Source organism: Ambystoma mexicanum, chromosome 5p (genome assembly GCF_040938575.1).
Source record: "Ambystoma mexicanum isolate Mex_15411 chromosome 5p, UKY_AmexF1_1, whole genome shotgun sequence".
Classification (NCBI taxonomy): domain Eukaryota; kingdom Metazoa; phylum Chordata; class Amphibia; order Caudata; family Ambystomatidae; genus Ambystoma; species Ambystoma mexicanum.
In genome coordinates, this window is record NC_090930.1 from 488,357,261 (window position 1) to 488,375,910 (window position 18,650).

The window sequence follows — 18,650 nt, forward strand, 5'->3', positions numbered from 1 at the left end:
AGTATGAGAAATTGGTTTTATAGTTTACACTCATTCAGCGCGTGTGCTGATTAGAATATAGAGGTATCCTCTATTGTTTCCCACTCTGAGGCATGAAGAAATTGAGGTCCACAAAGGTCATTGTTTTCATTTTTATGGGTTTATTCAATTAAATTGTCCAATTGTTGGAGTATCAAATGGTGCCGACACATGTTTCGACCTTACAGGTCTTTTTCAAAGCTATCAATATGGTCACAGAATACATGATCATGGACAGATTGGTAAAATTGGGGTTGTGCATAGTGCATGGTGAGTAAGATAACCCAGTGTGACGTGTGTGAAAGCAAGATAATGCATTAGACAGTGTGACATTATTTAGCCATTTGAGGCGTGTATTGGGAATATCCCTGTTAGGTGACATTGTGTCAAAGATGACATTTCAGTTGTTGCATTTTATACCATTCAGAAAGTTTAGGCAAATTCAACATACATTTCGTTATAGTTTTGACATATACATACACAGGTTGCATAATGGTTAGAAAGTAGAAGCACGCTTTTTGAGTGGGGAAGAGAAGAAAGTTGATAAAAGACTGTTAATATTGTCCTCAGAATGTTAGGATTGGTAGGAGCGAGCTAAATCAGTAGGTAGGCTCACCTGAGGAGTGAGAGGCATAGTTATGCCATGGTCTATGCTGGGTGCATTAATGTCTGGTCCTTCCAGTTGGGCCTGCGTTGCTGGTGAATGCGGGGCTTGGTCCGCCCTTATCTGGTTAAAGTTGCTAAGGTAAATACCTAGGTGATCAAGGATAAGATATAGGTAAAGTTCCATGCTGAAACAGGTGGTGCCATTAGAGTTGGTGCAGAGCAGTGAGTGTGGGCCGTATCCCATAATAATCCTAATAGCATTGCCCATGGTGCCTGCTGAGAGGCCGTTGAGCATGTCTCCACAGTGGGATTTGAGTGAATAGGGATGGGTGGGTACCCTTGCAACAAACGGTTGGTGCCGTGATGGTGGTGCAGTGCATTGGTAGTGGGCCATATCTCTGAATTCCGCTGAATGCATGGCGCATCGTGCCTGCTGCAAGGACCTTGCACCTATCTCCACAGTTGGATTCGATTGAGTGCAGGTAGGTGGCTACCTTGAATAAGGTGTTGAGGACAAGTGCCCTGTGTGGTGTAAGTGATAGTGGCATGGTGGATGGTGCCGCGGGAGTGGCCCCTGGTGTTCACTCAGGGGTGTCTGAGATGAGGTGTAGGGTGCCGGGTGGACGGAATAAGGGCTCAGGTGCCCTGTGACCCTTCTCTCAGTGGTGGCAGAGGAGGAGAGACAACTCAAATGTCATCTTTGACACAATGTCACCTAACATAGATATTCCCAATATACGCCTCAAATGGCTAAATAATGTCACACTGGCTAATGCATTATCTTGCTTTCGCACACGTCACACTGGGTTATCGTACTCACCATGCACTATCCACGACCCCAATTTTACCAATCTGTCCATGATCATGTATTCTCTAACCATATTGGTAGCCTTGAAAAAGACCTGTAAGGTCGAAACACGTGTCAGCACCACTTGATACTCCAACAATTGGACAATTCAATTGAATAAACCCATAAAAATGAAAATAATGACCTTTGTGGACCTCAATTTCTTCATGCCTCAGAGTGGGAAACAATAGAGGATACCTCTATATTTCAATCACCACATGCACCGAACGAGTGGAAACTATAAAACCAATTTCTCTGTCACCAGTGAGAATCTCATGCTGCCCCAAGGGGTCAAGCCTGGTGAGAGTGAAAAGAGAGGGGCAAACTGATTTAACAGCTGATTTAACAGAATTCTGCACACCTCCTGTTGTTCTAGTGTCAAATCAGAAGATAGATTGACTCCTTCTATCATTCTATTTAAAGATTGTCCCCTTAGGAGGTCAGGCAGAGGTTCACTCTACTCCTCCTCTTGAGCAGAGGCTAGAAGCAAAGCTCCCAGTTCTGGCCTAGAGACAAAGGCCTTTAGGCAGTTTGTGTGAAAGACCCTGGGGGCCTCCTTAGGGTTGCCTAAGTCCACCAAATAATTGAGCTCTCCAAGTTTTCCCACAACCTCGAAGGGTCCAATCCATTTGTCATGTAAGGCCCTCTGCCTTGTAGGTGCCATAACTGGAACTAGCTTCTCATGAGTAAATTCAACCATGCTGGCCTCTGGTCATGCCAATGCTTCACCAGACCCAGACCTACTTTCAAGTTATCTGAAGCTTCTGTCATCATGTGTGTCATTCTACTTCGGAGACCTAACACATAGTCAGTGACTCTCACTGGCTTGTGGGAAGGAGAACTCTCCAACCCCTCTTTGATTAGGGCCAATGGACCTCTAACCGGATGACCACAGAGAAGCTCAAAGGGACTGAATCCAACCCCTTCCTGAGTGACTTCTCTATAAGCAAAGAGAAGGCATGGCAGTCAAAGGTCCCGCTTTCTTCTAAGGGGTTCTTCTAAAGCACCTATCCTGCTCTTCATAGTTCTATTAAACCTCTCTACCAATCCATTGGTTTGTGGATGGTAGGCTGCTGAGAACTTGTACGTCACTCCACAGTTTTTCCACATGACTTGCATGTAGTGGAACATAAAGTTGGATCCCATATCAGAGATAACCTTCTTAGGAAAACCTACTCTGTTAAAAATTCCAAGTAGGGCCTTAACCTCGACCTGAGCTGTGACAGTCCTCATATGTACGGCTTCAGGATACCTGGTAGCATGGTCTACCACAATCAAGATAAATGTGTTGCCTGAAGATGTTGGAGGGTCTAAGGGACCAACAATGTTGATTCCTACCCTCTCAAAAGGACTCCCACCACTGGGAGAGGCACCAAAAGTGCCACATTCTTGTCTCCTAGAAGTGACAAGTGTGACAGCTTCTACAGAATTTATCTACATCAGAACCCATCTTGGGCCAGTTGAAATACAGAGAAATCCTGTCCTTGGTCTTCATAAAGCTTAAGGGACCAGCCAAAGGAATCTCATGGGCTAACTGTAGAAACTGAGGTCTCACCTCCTGTGGCACTACAAGTCTTCTGTAGTCTCCTGGGGTAGACTCAATAGATTCACTGTAGAGGAGGCCATACTCCCAGTACAACCTGTGCTTCCCAGGCTCTTGCCCTTCCAGCTGGGAAGCTGCCTGTTGGCGAAGTCCTTCAAGAGTAGGGCACTCTCTTTGACTTCTGCTGAAGTCTGCCCTACAGGGGCCACCTTCTGCCAGTAAAGACTGCAGCTCAGGATGGTCTTTAGGATCCAGATCTCCAACAGGGGGAAGGTCTTCTTCCAGCTCTGTGTCATCAGTAGCAAACTCAACCTCTTCTGGTAAGAACTCACACTCAGCCTCAGCTGGTGGAGTAGTCAGAGGTGTGACTTTGGACTGTCCTCTCTGGGTTGTCCTGCTTTGATGCACAGGAGTGCTATCTTTCTTGTTTCCTGAGACCCTGGGTTTCCCTTTTGTCTCTTCTTCCTGGAAATAGAAGTTGGCTTTTCCTGTGGCTGGGTGTAATAGGCTCTTCTGTAACAACCCACTGAGAGTAATTTACAGTGAACTCTCTGGCTTTAATTTTCTACTCCTGCTTACTTTTACTGGGAGGCCTGAGGGAACTTGATACAACTCCAAGAGTTTTAAGTCATTCCCAAAAGGACTCTCCCAGACACCTCACTTTGTACACTGACAGATATTCTCACAGTCATATTGTTGCACTGGATAAGACTGGTAGTATTGGAACCGTTTTGATAGGGCCTCCAGCAATCTTAGTGGGGCATTGGGGTGCCTTAGCAAAATCCTCAGGTTTGAAAAAGGTTTCATCCGCCACTGTGATGCTGGCCCCAGTGTTTCTAATGGCAGGGGTCTACTGACTATTTACAAGTACACTGTATTTTTAGTATTCTTTGGTGTTATTTGGTATAGAGTTATACACATCTACATTCTGCTGTTCCCACAGACCCAGGGACACTAAAGAAACACTGGCAGAGACTCCAATGGGGTCTTCAGCCAATAGTTGAAAGTTTCCACTTGCCATATAATATTCTCCCTCAGGGATGAAGGCTAAGGAGGCAGTGTGGACCACCGAAGGTTTACCCTTGCATCTGGGATCCCCTTTCACATGGTCTGTTGACCCACACGCATAACATTTTCCAAATATTTTGACAAATGAGGGCTCCTACTAAGCTCCCTCTGGTTTGGTACCAGAAGTTTCACTAGACTGTCCTGGTTTCCCAGATGGCTTACCATTTTTATGTGTGTGGCCCTCTTTTGGATGGGAGGTTTTAGAATTCTCTTTGTCATATTTCTTGTGCTACTTCCCCTTATCCTTTTTATGAGTGGCACCAGAATCCTTGTCCGTAGCCCTGTTGGCAACCCTCAAGTCAGCAGCTTTTGATAGTTTTTTGGGATCAATCTCTTTTGAGTCAGTCATGTGTTGTCTCAGCCCAGGAGAGAATGGATCAAAAATAGACTCCAACAAAAACAGATTTCTCATTCCTTCAAAAGAGTTCACTCTGTAACCCTTAACTCAACCATCTGAGTTTTTCAAACATTCACACACCCAGGTAGCCCAAGGGGTACCATCAGTCTTTTTGAGGGTTCTGAACGTCTTAAGGTACTGGGAAGGAGGTTTCCCAACCCAAATATAGCTATCAAAGCTAGCTTCACATTTTCATATTCCAATCTTTAAAGTTCCCCCACCTCCATTACAGCATCAGTTGCAATTTGGGGGAGCCTAGACAAAAGCCAAGGAATCAACTGATTCCCTGTGAAACCCTGCATCCCATAGTTATATTCAAAAGCACCCAACCAATCCAAAATATAAAGTTTCACATCATACATACTCACTGTTTCCTTAGGCATTCAAGGTCTCTTTGGACTGGAAGACCTAGAAGACTGTGGGATGTAAACATTTTCAAGAGACAATTTCTTTATTTCAAGAGCATTTTGCATTTCCATTTCCCTTAGTTTGATGTCCTGACGTTTGGGTTCAGCTTGGATTTGTAATCTTTTGAACTCTAACTCAAGTCTCATTTTCTCAAGAGACACAAATTCTGTACTCAGTGATTGACCTTGTGGGGTCCCTGTGGCTAAAGGTTGAGGCAAAAGGGCCTGTTGAGGTAAAGAGGGTCTGTCTTCCTGAGACTCCTCTGACTCTTCTGACTCTTCAACAATATTAGAGTTAGACTCTGAATTATCATCCTCATTATCATTTTCCACATTTCCTGGGTTAGTAGGTGTGACAGGCCTACTACCCATGCTTTGATTATTCAACAACCTTGAAATCAATTCATGTTTCTTTCCTTTAACAGCGAGATTCCTGATTTTACATATTTCTTTCAGTTGATCTACTGTTAAAATGATCAGGGCTTCCTGCCTGAGGTTATCCATATCTGGCATGTTACAATTGCTTTTCTAGTGGAGCTAAGCCTTGTGAAGGTTTTTAGTTGAACAAAAGCAAAGTAAATTCTTAGTGTAACAACTCTACAATATATCCTCACCGCCTGCCACCAGTGTTAGGCAAGGTTTGTATGCAGTACGCTCTGGGAACACTACAAACAACTCTGACTACATGTATAGGAAACCCTACCTTTGGTATAAGCTTGTACTACACAGTTTTGGTAGCGTGTTGAGCAGCCAGGCTTATCTCAAGATGGGTCAATATGAGCTATAGGGGTGTTACACAGTCATTCACCGTGACAAGTATTCAAGTAAACACTTACACTCAAGGTTCCTTGAATAAACATGTATTAATTTATTTATCAGTCAGTTAGAATAAGCTTTCTTCAGAAGGGAGCAATATAATAGTAACACACAAATACACTTCAATACTGTACACTCTTAGTTTCTAAATCAGTTAAGACCCGTTTGGGATGGCCCAGAGACACAAGCAACACCCTTAGGTGACTTCAATAGCTAGGGTGCTGGGGACATTAATATCTTACTGTCTGCATTTGGAATAGTTGGTAAAACAAAAAGGTTATTAGAACAACAAGAAATCACAAATATTCCTAAGCAGGCAAATACTTTTGGATCCCCACAACAGAGTCATTCAGTATAACAGGCTAGGCCAAATTCAATGGGCAAAAGTCTTATATAGGATGAAGCACTTCTGGTAGGTAAGTAGAGAAGTCTTTGCACAATGTTTTAGAAGTCTTTGAAGAAAAGAAGAATGAAATGTAGGGCCACAAGCCGTTAGACTTGTGAAGGGTAGAAGATGCAAGTAACGCTAAAGCAAGAGGTAAGTTCTCTCTGACTTTGTACAGTACCTTTGAATTGAACAAAAGGTGCAGCAGATGACTTCTGTTCCTGTGCAAGGAGGACTTCTGGGAACTCCTGCACTGCAATGGGACGTTCACCGCTCGCAACCGGCAATCTTCAAATCAGTGGCTGTTCAGTGTTTCAGCTCCTCGCGTCTACCGCAAATAGCAACACTGCGGTTCCTGGCTGTTGAGATGGACTTTCCTTGCTTGCCTTGCTTCTGGGATCCGACACTCTGTCTTGGCCAGCTTAAAAGCAACACACACAATCTGGTGTTACTCTCCCTGGCTATACGGGTTCCAGCAGCAACTCTGTGGAAATTCAACCAGCTCCGGGAAGAATGTCCAGGTGGGTTACTTTGGAGTTGATTGGTCCCACCAACTCCAGGGGAGAAGTCGTCCTTGCAGGAGCTTCTTTGTCAATACGAATTTGGAAATTCAGGACAGCAGCAGGGCTTCACCAGGCAAACCAGGCAAATCAACGGTCCAGGAGTTGCAGCAGGCATCCTCTTTAAGTTCTTCTTTGGTTCCTTCGTCCAGTGGTCAACTCTGCCTTCCAAGCCAAAAGCCTCACCTTTTATTCAGGTCTCTCCCATTCATTCCAGCCTAGCTGTCAATCACCCAGCATTTGGGTCTCCTAGGACACTAAGCACAGGGAGTTTCAGGCACCTCCCTCACTTCCTGCCTATCCCAGACACCCTGGAGCCAGAAGCGGGCTTGACTCGTGAATCACGCCAAAGGCAAAGTCAACAATGGACCCAAACCTGGTTTGGCGTGCAGAGTAAATCTCAAGAAGCACCTTTCCACAAAGAAATGGCGAAAAAAGAAGACCGGGCCATTTAGACAAAAATGGCATGCTTGGGTGCTTTACTGCAGCTGCGAGCACAGCTCGTAGTAAATGCACACCATGGTAGTTAAAACGAAACCACTGCCACCAGCCATTCAGTGAGGAAAGGGTAACATGAAATTGTTACATGTGAAGCTAGACAAAGGGGATAATAGGTAGCCCAACCAGCACCCTATTGTATGATAATGTGTGCTGGGTCTAGAAAGTTACAAAGGTAAGTAAAGTCAATTTCAATTTACTGCTCTGGGAAACAGTAGTTTATCCCAGAGAAGGAATTTAAACCTTGGGGAAGTCTAACAAACTTCCATGTGCCACTGCACTGAAGGTGCTGTGTGACACAGTGTAAAAGATGATGCCTATGGAGTTTGTCAGACTCCACATCCAAAAGAAATACAAAGCTCAGAAACCACATTAAAATACATGAGTGGGAAAAAAGGGTCTCAGTCTATCCAGGCTAAACAAATCAAGTCCTCAGAATCCAGCAAAGTTGCTAGGCATTCCAAGGTGGAGGGAATTAGCACATTTTTAGGAATTCTTCCTAACAGTCACTATGTGGGTAGAAGTACTTAAAAAATCACTAGTGAACTATAGGGATGGGAGCCGTAGTGAAGCATGTTTTGCAGCACAAAAAAACAGTTATAATTGAATTGAATTGAAGTTAAAGGCAAGTTTGTGTAATACAGTGTAATATAAAGATCTGCTATAGTTTTGACAGAAGACAGGACATTTAAAAAAAATACCAATATTTGTTGTAATGTAGGTTAATAATTGACATACTTTTAATTATGGAATTGTGCAGTGCTATAAGTAGTAGTACATGTAAGTCACTATGTAAGCAGAAACACTTTTAAAAGCACTGGATGGGTGCTGCAGTGAAGCATGTTTTGCAGCACAGAAAAGCAGTTGTTCTTGAAGCCATATTATAAAAAAGGTGGTACAGAATATTACTTTTGAAAATTAATACATACCTGTGGTATGTCTACTTAGATGTAAACTGTGGATGTGAAATGTAGATCCTGTAGATTTCCGCAATAGAAATCTGTAAAGGTTTGTACATTAGGTTGTGACAGAGCAGGCTATGAATCACAGCACAGATGCACTCTCAGAGTTGAAAGACACATCTGACTGTTGAACTAAGGTGAAAGGGTTAGAAGTAGGGTTTTTTGATGTGATTGGTGTATTGGAATTTGACTGTTTGAATGTAGCCAATCAGGGAGTATTTCAGAGTTAAGGGTAAAAAGTGAAGAGGGGCTGCCCTGTGCCATGAGGCCGCAGATTTATGGGACTGTTCGCGGACGGACTACACATGCCATCTGCCCTCTTTTATGATGCCCTGCACAGAAAGAGTACTGGGGAGCTGCGGACATCGAGACTTCGGGAGGCTCAACCAATTAGGCTTCTCCGTCTGGAGGAGGAGTTGAACTGAAATGGAGGACAGGGCAGCAAGTGATTAATTTCTTGTTTGAATTGCTGAAAGTATGGGGCTCAACAATCCTCTTTGGATTATAGGTTATTCATGGGTTAATTGGCGTAGATATATGCAGAGCAGCTTGGTATCTCACATAATCTTGGCTTTAAAACATGTGAAGTGGTATGGTATGGAATTTGTGACAGGAAATGGAGTCAACTAATACCCATGTGTGAAGATATGGTGCATGCGAAATATCCAGAAATGATTGTATTACACTGTGGAGGTAAAGGTTTAGGATATGGAACTGGTGTTTCTTTGCAATTTGCCTTGAAAGATTCTTTCAAAAGTCTAATGAAATATTTTTGAAAAACAATGTTTATTTTTTCACAAATTACACAGAGACATGTGTGGAAAGGATCCAAGCTGTTTTGTCCACAAATAGAACAAGCAAGGCAAAATGTAAATAAAGCCGTATGTGCATTTCTGCATGATTTAGAAATGTCATCTTTTGAAAATGATAATATACGACAAGATGGAGTGAACATTTTTAGAAATCACCAGCTGATATACCTGGTGTTTCCTGGGATTTTATATTCTTATAGGTACTATTTGTTAGAAATATCTTGAGGTAGCTTTGTGCTTTTCAGAAAGGCTCCATAAGAAAGGTGAAAGAAATAATTCACTACATTTCACTACAATTACTTATAATTACTTATTTAAAAAAGACTATACAACGCAAGGGGCCTCATTATAAGTTTTCTGGCCCGGGAACTACAGTACCGGTAAGCTTGGCCGGTAACGTAGTTCCCGGACCAGCAAACTACAAGTTGTGCTTGCGGGTGCATTTCAGCCCGCCAGGTCAGACCTGGCGGGCAGAGCGGCACCCGCGAGTACAGCATGTCGGATGCACCGGCACCATTCATAACAGTGCTACTGCATCTGGCTTCCCCATTCCCATTGAGCCCTGTGGGGCTCAATTGGGAATGGTAAAGAATTTTTCCCGGCGCCCAGGAATGGGCAAATACTGGGTTCGGCAAGGCCGGAATGACCTGGTAATTGACCATTTCTGGGACCCAGAAAAAAAAAATACCGGTGGCTGTCGTGCTTGTATTAAAGGCACGGCTACCGCCAGCCTCGTAATGAGGCCCAATGTATTGTGCTTCTTAAAAAGTCATTGGGCCTCATTCCGACCCAGGCGGTAAGGGGTTTACGGCAGCGTAAACAGCGCCGACCCTTACCGCCTGATTCCGAGGTCCCTTAGCGCCATGGAGGATTTAACACCTGCTTTTAGCAGGTGTTAAAATCCATGGCGCTAAGGGACCTTGTTGTTAATTACGCCACCGTAATTTACGGTGGCGTAATTAACGCCTTCCCCACTCCCATTATGCCCTATGGGGCAAAAATGGGAATGGGGAAGGGTAAATGGGGATTGGGGACTTACCGCCCCGCCAACCTCGGAATGGGGCGGTAAGTCCGCCAACCACCATGGCGTAAAGGTAGTTTACGCCATTGTGGTAAAGGTACGACCCAGGCGGTAACTTACTGCCTGGGTCGGAATGAGTCCCATTCTAAAATGCATAACTGTACGTGAGAACAACATGGAGATTTCTGGGAAGCATGATGGGTGACATGATGCCGACGGTGCCAACAACTATGGACCTAAAGTTCAATATTACTAATGTACATGTTCATTGTAAGGCTTGTTTATAAACAACTTTTTTTTGTTTTCCTTCCCAGTTAACTCTGTTGCTTTAATTATGTTGTGCAGCAATTTGTTAATGCATAGCCTTCTGCCATTACACAGCCTAGTTGGGTGGAGATTGCGAAGCAGCATGATGAGTGACCCAAGTTTCAGTCAAAGGTGATGTGGTGGCATTACCGGGGATTCGTGTGAGTTGAGGAATTCTGTTGGATAGACTGCAGCTTCATCGGCATCCACCACCATATCGATTTAGTTGTAGTCAGTAACTGTGCCCGGAAGTATATCCTGAATCTGATCCTAGGGCCTGGACCTCAGATTTTGTTCCTCGTGTTGGGGCCGGTCCTTCTACGTCACATTGATGTTTCGCGATTTCAGGCAACTGTCTTGTATGTGAAGGTGCTGACGTCCATGCAATGGGGGTGGGGTGTCCAAATGACATGTAGCCAGTAATGTTCAGAGGATCCTAACAGGTAACTATGGAAAATCTGGCACAGATTGGTGAAACAGTGTGGAATTGTATAAGGAACAATGCTTCTCCAAGCCACAAACCAACAAACAAACTTGTGCTGAAATCCGGAGATGGGGAGGGGTCTCCAAATGTCATGTAGCCAGTAATATACGGTGGGTCTTAACAGGTAATTATTCACAATTTGGTGCAGATTGGTGAAGCCGTGTTGAATTCTATAAGGAACAACGCTTTACCACAAACCAACAATCACATTTTGACTTTTGCTGAAATGACGGGAAGGGTGTGGGGTGTCCAAATGCCATGTAGCCAGTAATGTCGGGAGGGTCCTAACAGTCAACTATGAAAAATGTGGTGCAGATTGGTGCAATGGTGTGGAATTGTATAAGGAACAATGCTTCACCACAAATCCCGCCAACAAAATAATTTTCAATTTTACATATACAGGTGGAGTACATCCATTTTCCTTGCAATATTCGGAATGCAGTGAATATTCTTTTGTGAAAGAAATTAAATTGGAAGAAGAAGAGTTTATAATGTATAATGATGAGTACACATTGCATGTGTACGTATTAGGATCACAGTCTTACAAGAACAAAAAGACCCTTTTAAGAGCCAACATTAAAGAGTACCAAAAAAAAGGAATTAAGTTGATACAGCTTCCATTCTAAATTTTTTGTTTTTATCGTATATATCCTCTTTCGTGGTCATCAAGGGTAGAAATACACAGAAAGGGAGCTCATGTTCTTTGGTGGTGGCATGCTATGCTGCATTTTCAATTGTTTGTAAGGCATAGAAGAGGGGTGTAACAGAATTTCATTTCTGACACCTTTTTTCTTCTTAGTTATACAAATGCTCCAGTATTTTCACCAGCAATGATTTTAATGCCTATGGAAGTGCTGGACATTCTTATGGAGTCTGCCTGCTTTATGCATCAACATAAAGCCGGTGGAGTCCATAACGGTCTATTGTACACATGTGTATTCTATTTTAGACTTTGAAAGGTGGATCCCCATGGAACCAACTTTTCATTTTATTTATGGCAGAAGGTGGTCGGGAGGGTGAGGAACACCAACCACTATGAAGTAGAAACAGGTGGAGAAGGGAAGATGACGAGCACTGCTGATGAAACTAAGGTAAGGGGCAATTCTTTTTGTGGGCTTTCACGGCAGCCTGGAAGGTGCTGCAGAATTGCTCCCTCCTGCAGATGAGTGCATCTCAGTTCATATATAGCCTGAGATGCAGCAGAAGCAGGAGTGGAATGTTCTGGCACAGTAGAAGAGGTACTGTGATCTGTCATGTCATCATTGTGGTTGCATCGGCTCTCTGAAAAAAAGTTACGCTCTTCACCCACATGTGTCCTTTACTTGTGCCCTGAAAAGCAGTCACAATAAGGGGAAAGTAACTGCACCAGTATCCAGGATTGTAAACTCTCTTGCCACATCATGGCCAAATACTCATGACTTACTTGCCCTCTCATGATTTACCCTCCTCACCCCCATCACTGGCTTTCAACAATACTCTGCTTTATAAAGCTAACTTGAAAAGAACACATGCCATAGTGTCACTCAAATATACAAATCCTTATAGAACTATGTTAGGAAAAACGTGTATAATTGTGGCATTATTCCCCCATCTTGACTGTGAGACTACAAATATCAGAATGCAATTCAGCAAAAGGCAAACAAATTGTCTCTGAGTGCAAAACTTTCAAGGACTGACAGTAACACGGTTTAAAAAAAAATAATGCGGATGCCATGTGTTATGAGATATTTAAAACTTTGAGAACTTACAATGTTTTTATGCAATGTGCAATGAGATTAAATTATTTGCCGTGGAGCACACACTTTGGTTAAGCAGCATTCTCCAAGCAGTACACACTTTTTGGCGCCATCATTTTGGCGCGGGCCGATTTGGCACGGGCATTCCACTGCAGTGTCCCTTATGGCGCACCCTTTTAGGCCTGAAAGCCATTCCAGCGCATTATTTTGCCACGAGGGATGTTTGGACGTGGCTGACATTGTAGCCATGTCTAAATGCTTTCAAGATGAATAAGATCACAGGACTGCACGGCAGCAAACCTCGCCACCTCCTGCTTGTGTTGCTTTTCTTTTAATTAAATTAAATTAGTTAAATAAAAAATAAACACACAACTGTGAACACTGGTCTGCCAGAGTTTGGTGCCCAGCATTTAACCACTATGCCACAATGTCTTGGTGTGTCATGGGGCATACATTTTATACTTTGCCTATAATTTATGATCAATGATAAAAGGCTACGTATGAAACTTGTGAAAATCCAAACAATAACATAATTTTAGCATAATGGTTAAGTGCAGCATCTCAAACTCCTTAAGGCCAGGGTTCTCTGATAGCAGTGTTCAGCATAAATGTGATTTTTTTTTGTTTCATTTTTTCTGTTTTATAATGTTGCCCATAGACAGTGTAGTCCTCTTTTTGAATATATGTGCAGTGTAAGGGGCCCAGGTGTGGTGTGAGGATGGGCATGTCATCTGAGAGGGTGTGCATGCAATGTGTGTGTTTATGATGTGAGCGTGTGTGTGTGTGCATGGTGTGAAGTTGTTTTTGAGGGATAGTTACATGCAGTTTATAATGTTGCAGTAAATAAATGTGTTTCATGGTTTAATACATGTTCAATTCTGCAATGACGGTGTAATACATGTCCCAACTTGTTTAATAATGTTGCAGTAACTACATCTTTTTCACATTTAATCCATATTACAAAATGCAAAGTGCCTGCAAGTTCATGCCAATTGTAACCTCTCACGCCAATACATCCTTGCGCCGAGAGGTACAAAATGCGCCAATTGCGACCTATCAAGCCAAAACATCCTTGCGCCGAGAGGTCCCTGCCTCAACTGGCTGTGTCTAACCAGGCATGCCCAAACAGAACCTGCGGTCAAAACGATCATGCCATAACAGTGTGCACCTAATTGGCCTTGAAGAAATGTCCTGTCCCGTGCACCAATCCCTTGTTTTGTGGTCGGTCTCTTGGTGACTGCTGTGATACATCGCACAACCCCAACTAACAACATTTAAGGAGCACGGAAACAGGAAATAAATGACCGGCTGCAAGAATAACATTTGCCCACATACTTTCTGCACCCATAGCGAAAATCAAAAGGTTGCATCCATGAATATACGAACAGTACTGCTTCGTTTCAAATTGTTGGAAGGGGCCAGCCCCCTCAGGCCATGTTGCTCTAAGTGGTCTTGTAAGTTTGCCTTATTTGGCAGGCACCATAACTTGAAGGGGCTGGCCTTTTCTTTAGTTTGAAGCTAATCAGGGTTAGTGATTGTTACTGCATGGATGGGAGAACTGATACCAGTGATTTTTCACCCTCGATGTCACTGTAGCTGTAAGAAAATCTATTTTTTTCATTATGTATAAAAGACATTGCAGGCTTTGAAAACGCCCAATGTTTTTAGTTAATGCCCTGTGCAATTACATTATTTGCTGAGGATCACACACTTTGGTTAAGTGGCGTGCTAAAAGCCCCTTGTTTTATGGCCAGTCTCTTGGTGACTGTTGTGATACATTGCACAACCCCAACTACCCGAATATAAGCAATACAGAAAAGGGTAAAAAGTTATCGGCTGCAAGAATAACATATGCCCAGGTACTTTTGCCCCCATAGCGACAATCAAAAGCTGGCACCCATGAATATATGCACAGTAAGTGGCCACATATTGTAAAGTGAAATATACAAATGTAGTTCAATTGACCTTCTCCTTTGAAGTGTGCTGGACAAAATAGCATTGGATGTTTAAAAAGAGTAATGAACACCAGAAAAATAACCTGAGAGAGGAAATATTTCAATAAATATGCTGGCAAAGTATAAAAGGTGCTCACCTTTTAAACCCAGCAATCTGTATTGAAATATTCCATGGAAAATAAATTCCCAATGGGCAAGTCTGGTGGGCAAGCGTCTGTACTGGGAAAATGACAACCTGAGTAAAATCCTGGTATCCAAATACTTGAGCAAGTTTACCAACCTCAAAAAAACCCAAGGGGTTGCATCCGACCCTCTAGAAAAACAAATAAAGCTGTCCACCCACATGTGTCCTTTACTGGTGCCCTGAAAAGCAACCACAACCAGGGGGAAATAACTGCACCAGTGTCCAGGATTGCAAACTCTCTTTCTACATCTTGGGCAAATACTCATGACTTACTTGCCCTCTCATCATTTCCCCTCCTCACCCCCATGTCTGTCTTTGAACAATACTCTGCTTTATAAAGCTAACTTCAAAAGTACACACAATAGTGCCACTCAAATATATAAATCCTTATAGAACTATGTTAGGCAAAAGTGTACAATTGTGTCATTATTCCCCCCATCTTCACTGTTAGGCTACAAATACCAGAATGCAATTCAGCAAAAGGCAGAAAAATGTGTCTCTGGGTGCAAAACTTTCAAGGACTGACGGTAGCATGGTTTTAACAAATAATGCGGATGCTGTGTGTTATGAGATATTTAAAACTTTGAGAACTCACAATGTTTTTAGGCAATGTGCAGTGAGATAAAATGATTTGCCATGGAGCACACACTTTGGTTAAGCAGCGTTCTCCAAGCGGTACACTCCTTTTCGGCACCATCATTTTGGCATGGGCTGATTTGGCGCAGGCATTCCACCGCAGCGCTCATTTCGGCGCACTCTTTTCTGTGTGAAAGCCATTCCAGCGCCGTTATTTTTATGCGTGAGGGATGTTTGGACGTGGCTGACATTGCAGCCACATCTAAATACTCTCATGCTAAAGAAGATCACAGGACTGCACTGCAACAAACCTTGCCACATTCCACTTGCTTTGCTTTTCTTTTAATTAAATTAAATAGTTAAATAAATAATAAAACATACAGCGTTGAACCTTGGTCTGCCAGAGTTCAAGGCCTTGCATTCAACCTCTATGCCACAATGTCTTGGTGTTTGAATTGACATACATTTCATACTTAGCCTAAAATGTATTGTGTTCACTGATAAAAGGCTAGGTATGCAACTTGTTAAAATCCAAATGATAAAATAATTGTAGCATAATGGTTAAGTGCTGTGTTTTGAACTAGTTAAGGCCAGGGTTCTCAGATAGAAGTGTTCAGCATAAATGTGATTTTTTTAAATTTCATTTCTTCTGTTTTATAAAAATTCAGATGCTGTGTGTTATGAGATATTTAAAACTAAGAAAACACATGGCATTCAGGACCGTCGCCTGTCTGCCATCCATGCAGTAACCAGTACCAACCCTGCTTATTTTCAAAGCGAGGAACGTCCATCCCCCTTAGGCCATGTTTTTCTTCATGTTCATCTATGGGGGTAGTCTATATATTAGGCAACGTGGCCTTAGTGGGCTTATTCCTTTCTCATTTTGGAGCTAAGCGGGGTGTATCCCAGTTATTGCAGGGATGGAAACCCACTGTTGCTGTTAAAAAACCTATTTTTTATGTTTTAGTATTGACTGAGAGAATAAAAAATACCAGAATGCAAATCAGCAAAAGGCAAAAAATTGTCTCTGAGTGCAAAATCTTCCAGGACTAACAGTAGCATGGTTAAAAAATGTAAATAATTCAGGTGACCATTTGTTCACCCATCCATGCAGTAACCGGGACTGACCCTGCTTAGCTTCAAAGTGGGGCTGACCCATTCCTCTAAGTGGTTCTGTAAGTTTGGCTCATTTAACAGGTGACATGGCCTGAGGAGGCTGGCCCCTTTCTCACATTGTAATTAAGCAGAGTCTGTTGTGGTTACTATATGAATGGGAGAACTGGATGGCAATTGAGTAATTTTTAACCCCCGTAATAGAAATAGCCAGAAAAATAAAATGCTTCCCAGGCCATCACCAAGTTCCCCCCTTATCAGTGCAAGCTCCCCCCACTCCTCAGATCACCTCCCCTGCTCCTCCCTTTTACCCCAGAGCACACACTGCTTCTGTGACACAGTTTGCTTTCAGATGTCGGCTAGGCTACAGAAAGCTTTGTGTTGCAAACTTGATCCCTGGGCCCTCCTCCAGTGCTTTCTAGCCATCCCCCCACCTCTACCATGATAGCATTTGTATGTCTTTTTACCTGAAAATAAGTTTTTTACTGTGTTTCATTTTCCCATAACCAATGCTTCATGCTCAAGTTGTTTCAGACCTGGTCCAAATCCATCCAGCGGTTTAGGCTGTGCGACCACCATCCTAAAATATATATATATATATATATATATATATATATATATATATATATATATATATATATATATATATATATATATATATATATATATATGTTTTATAATACATGAAACTATACAATTGCCCTTAACATTATTGTATAGATTGAATAGGTATTTCCCTTTGATAAACTTTTTTTTAACCAATGCATTTATGCCTTTCTGCCAGCAGATGGTGGCATTGTGAAGTTTTACAGTTTAATTTTGCAACACCAACGGCGTGAGAAAGAAGACAAATGTATATATGATGACTCTGCCTTTCCATTTTGTATTCACTCTCACGTTTTGTTACTTTAGTATTTACAAAGTGCTACATCTTCCGCCGCATGGCCGTGGAGAACATTACTGCTGTTAACTTGCTTTCTGGCAGAGGATAGTTGAATTCCGAATGACAAGATTAACAGACAGTCCTAAAGATGTCCAGTAATTTAAGCATTAAGATTTAAACTGAATCTGTATGTGCGGTAATTGAAGTAACGCCTGGTCGATTAGGGCAGATGGGGAGATGCACCACCTCCTTTCTTCAGCCACTGTCGAGATAATGTGTCCATGAGTGACCGGCCTTCATTAGTCAGGGACATGTGTCTCTGTATTGTGAGTGTGCAATGGGTGTCAAACCGAGTGCACGTGAACGGTACTGACTTGTTCCTGGTTGTAAATCATTGACCTCACAAGCTGAGGACAAACAGCCTGCAGGTGCTACAATTGTAGTGTCCCTAAGGCGCAACGAAACCTACATTTCAGGATTAGGTTGGGCTAACTGGTAATAGGAGGGGCCACTTCAGAAACTGGGTGGGGCAAAGAAAGAGGCTCCGCTCCCTCTGTTCAATCCCAAGGGTTGTTTGGCATGAGGCCCAAATAAGCGCACTAGGCCAGTGAGAATAACCAAGTGATTAGATTTAAAGATAACATACACATTTAGTTGCTTTTATAATTTTAACATCTAAAGCCCAGGTATCCTCTTCAGGCATCACCCTTTAGGCAAAAGCGACCACCAGGGGACCAGGCGGTACTACAGAGTGCCACCCCCTTTCCCCACCTGTCCCTCTCCCACTCACCCCCACGCTCCTCCAACTCCTGCCCTCTACCCGCCAAAATCAGCTCCTCGGCCAGCATTACACATACACACACATACATTTATACACCATTCACTCACTCATTTAAACATACCATTCACTTGCGCCCCCTTTCACTGTACACTCGCTCATTCACACATGCACCCAGTCCCCCATTCATTATGCACTCCTTCACACACACATTACGTAACACATAAACACACTCCTTGCACACATGCATGCATACATAATGAGCTGACATGCAATAGTGCTTCCCTCATCTCTCTGCTTAACAAAAAGCGTGGAAGTGTGGAAGCTCCGCCATGCAACCCACATTTTGGGGGGTGGGGTCTGGAGCCCAATTAGATCAGTGGCGTTGCACGCCTGACCTCAGCCCTATAATGCTGATAGGTGTTGGGGGCTGCTCCGGTCCACCGGGCAGCCCCATACTTGTGTCGGGTAGCACCCGACGGCACACACAGAGGTGCGGCGATCACGCCGCTGGATAAAGGGTGGGGGTTCATCCCACCGGCTCCGGGGACACCGGAGCTCCACACAGGGGCCGGTTGGCAACCGGCTTACCGCGGCCCCGGCTCTGGGGGCACCCAGGCCGGGGTCGCCATCATGGCCCGCCTCCCAGGGCCATGGCAACACACAGGGACGGCGTTGCCCGGCAGGGGCACCGT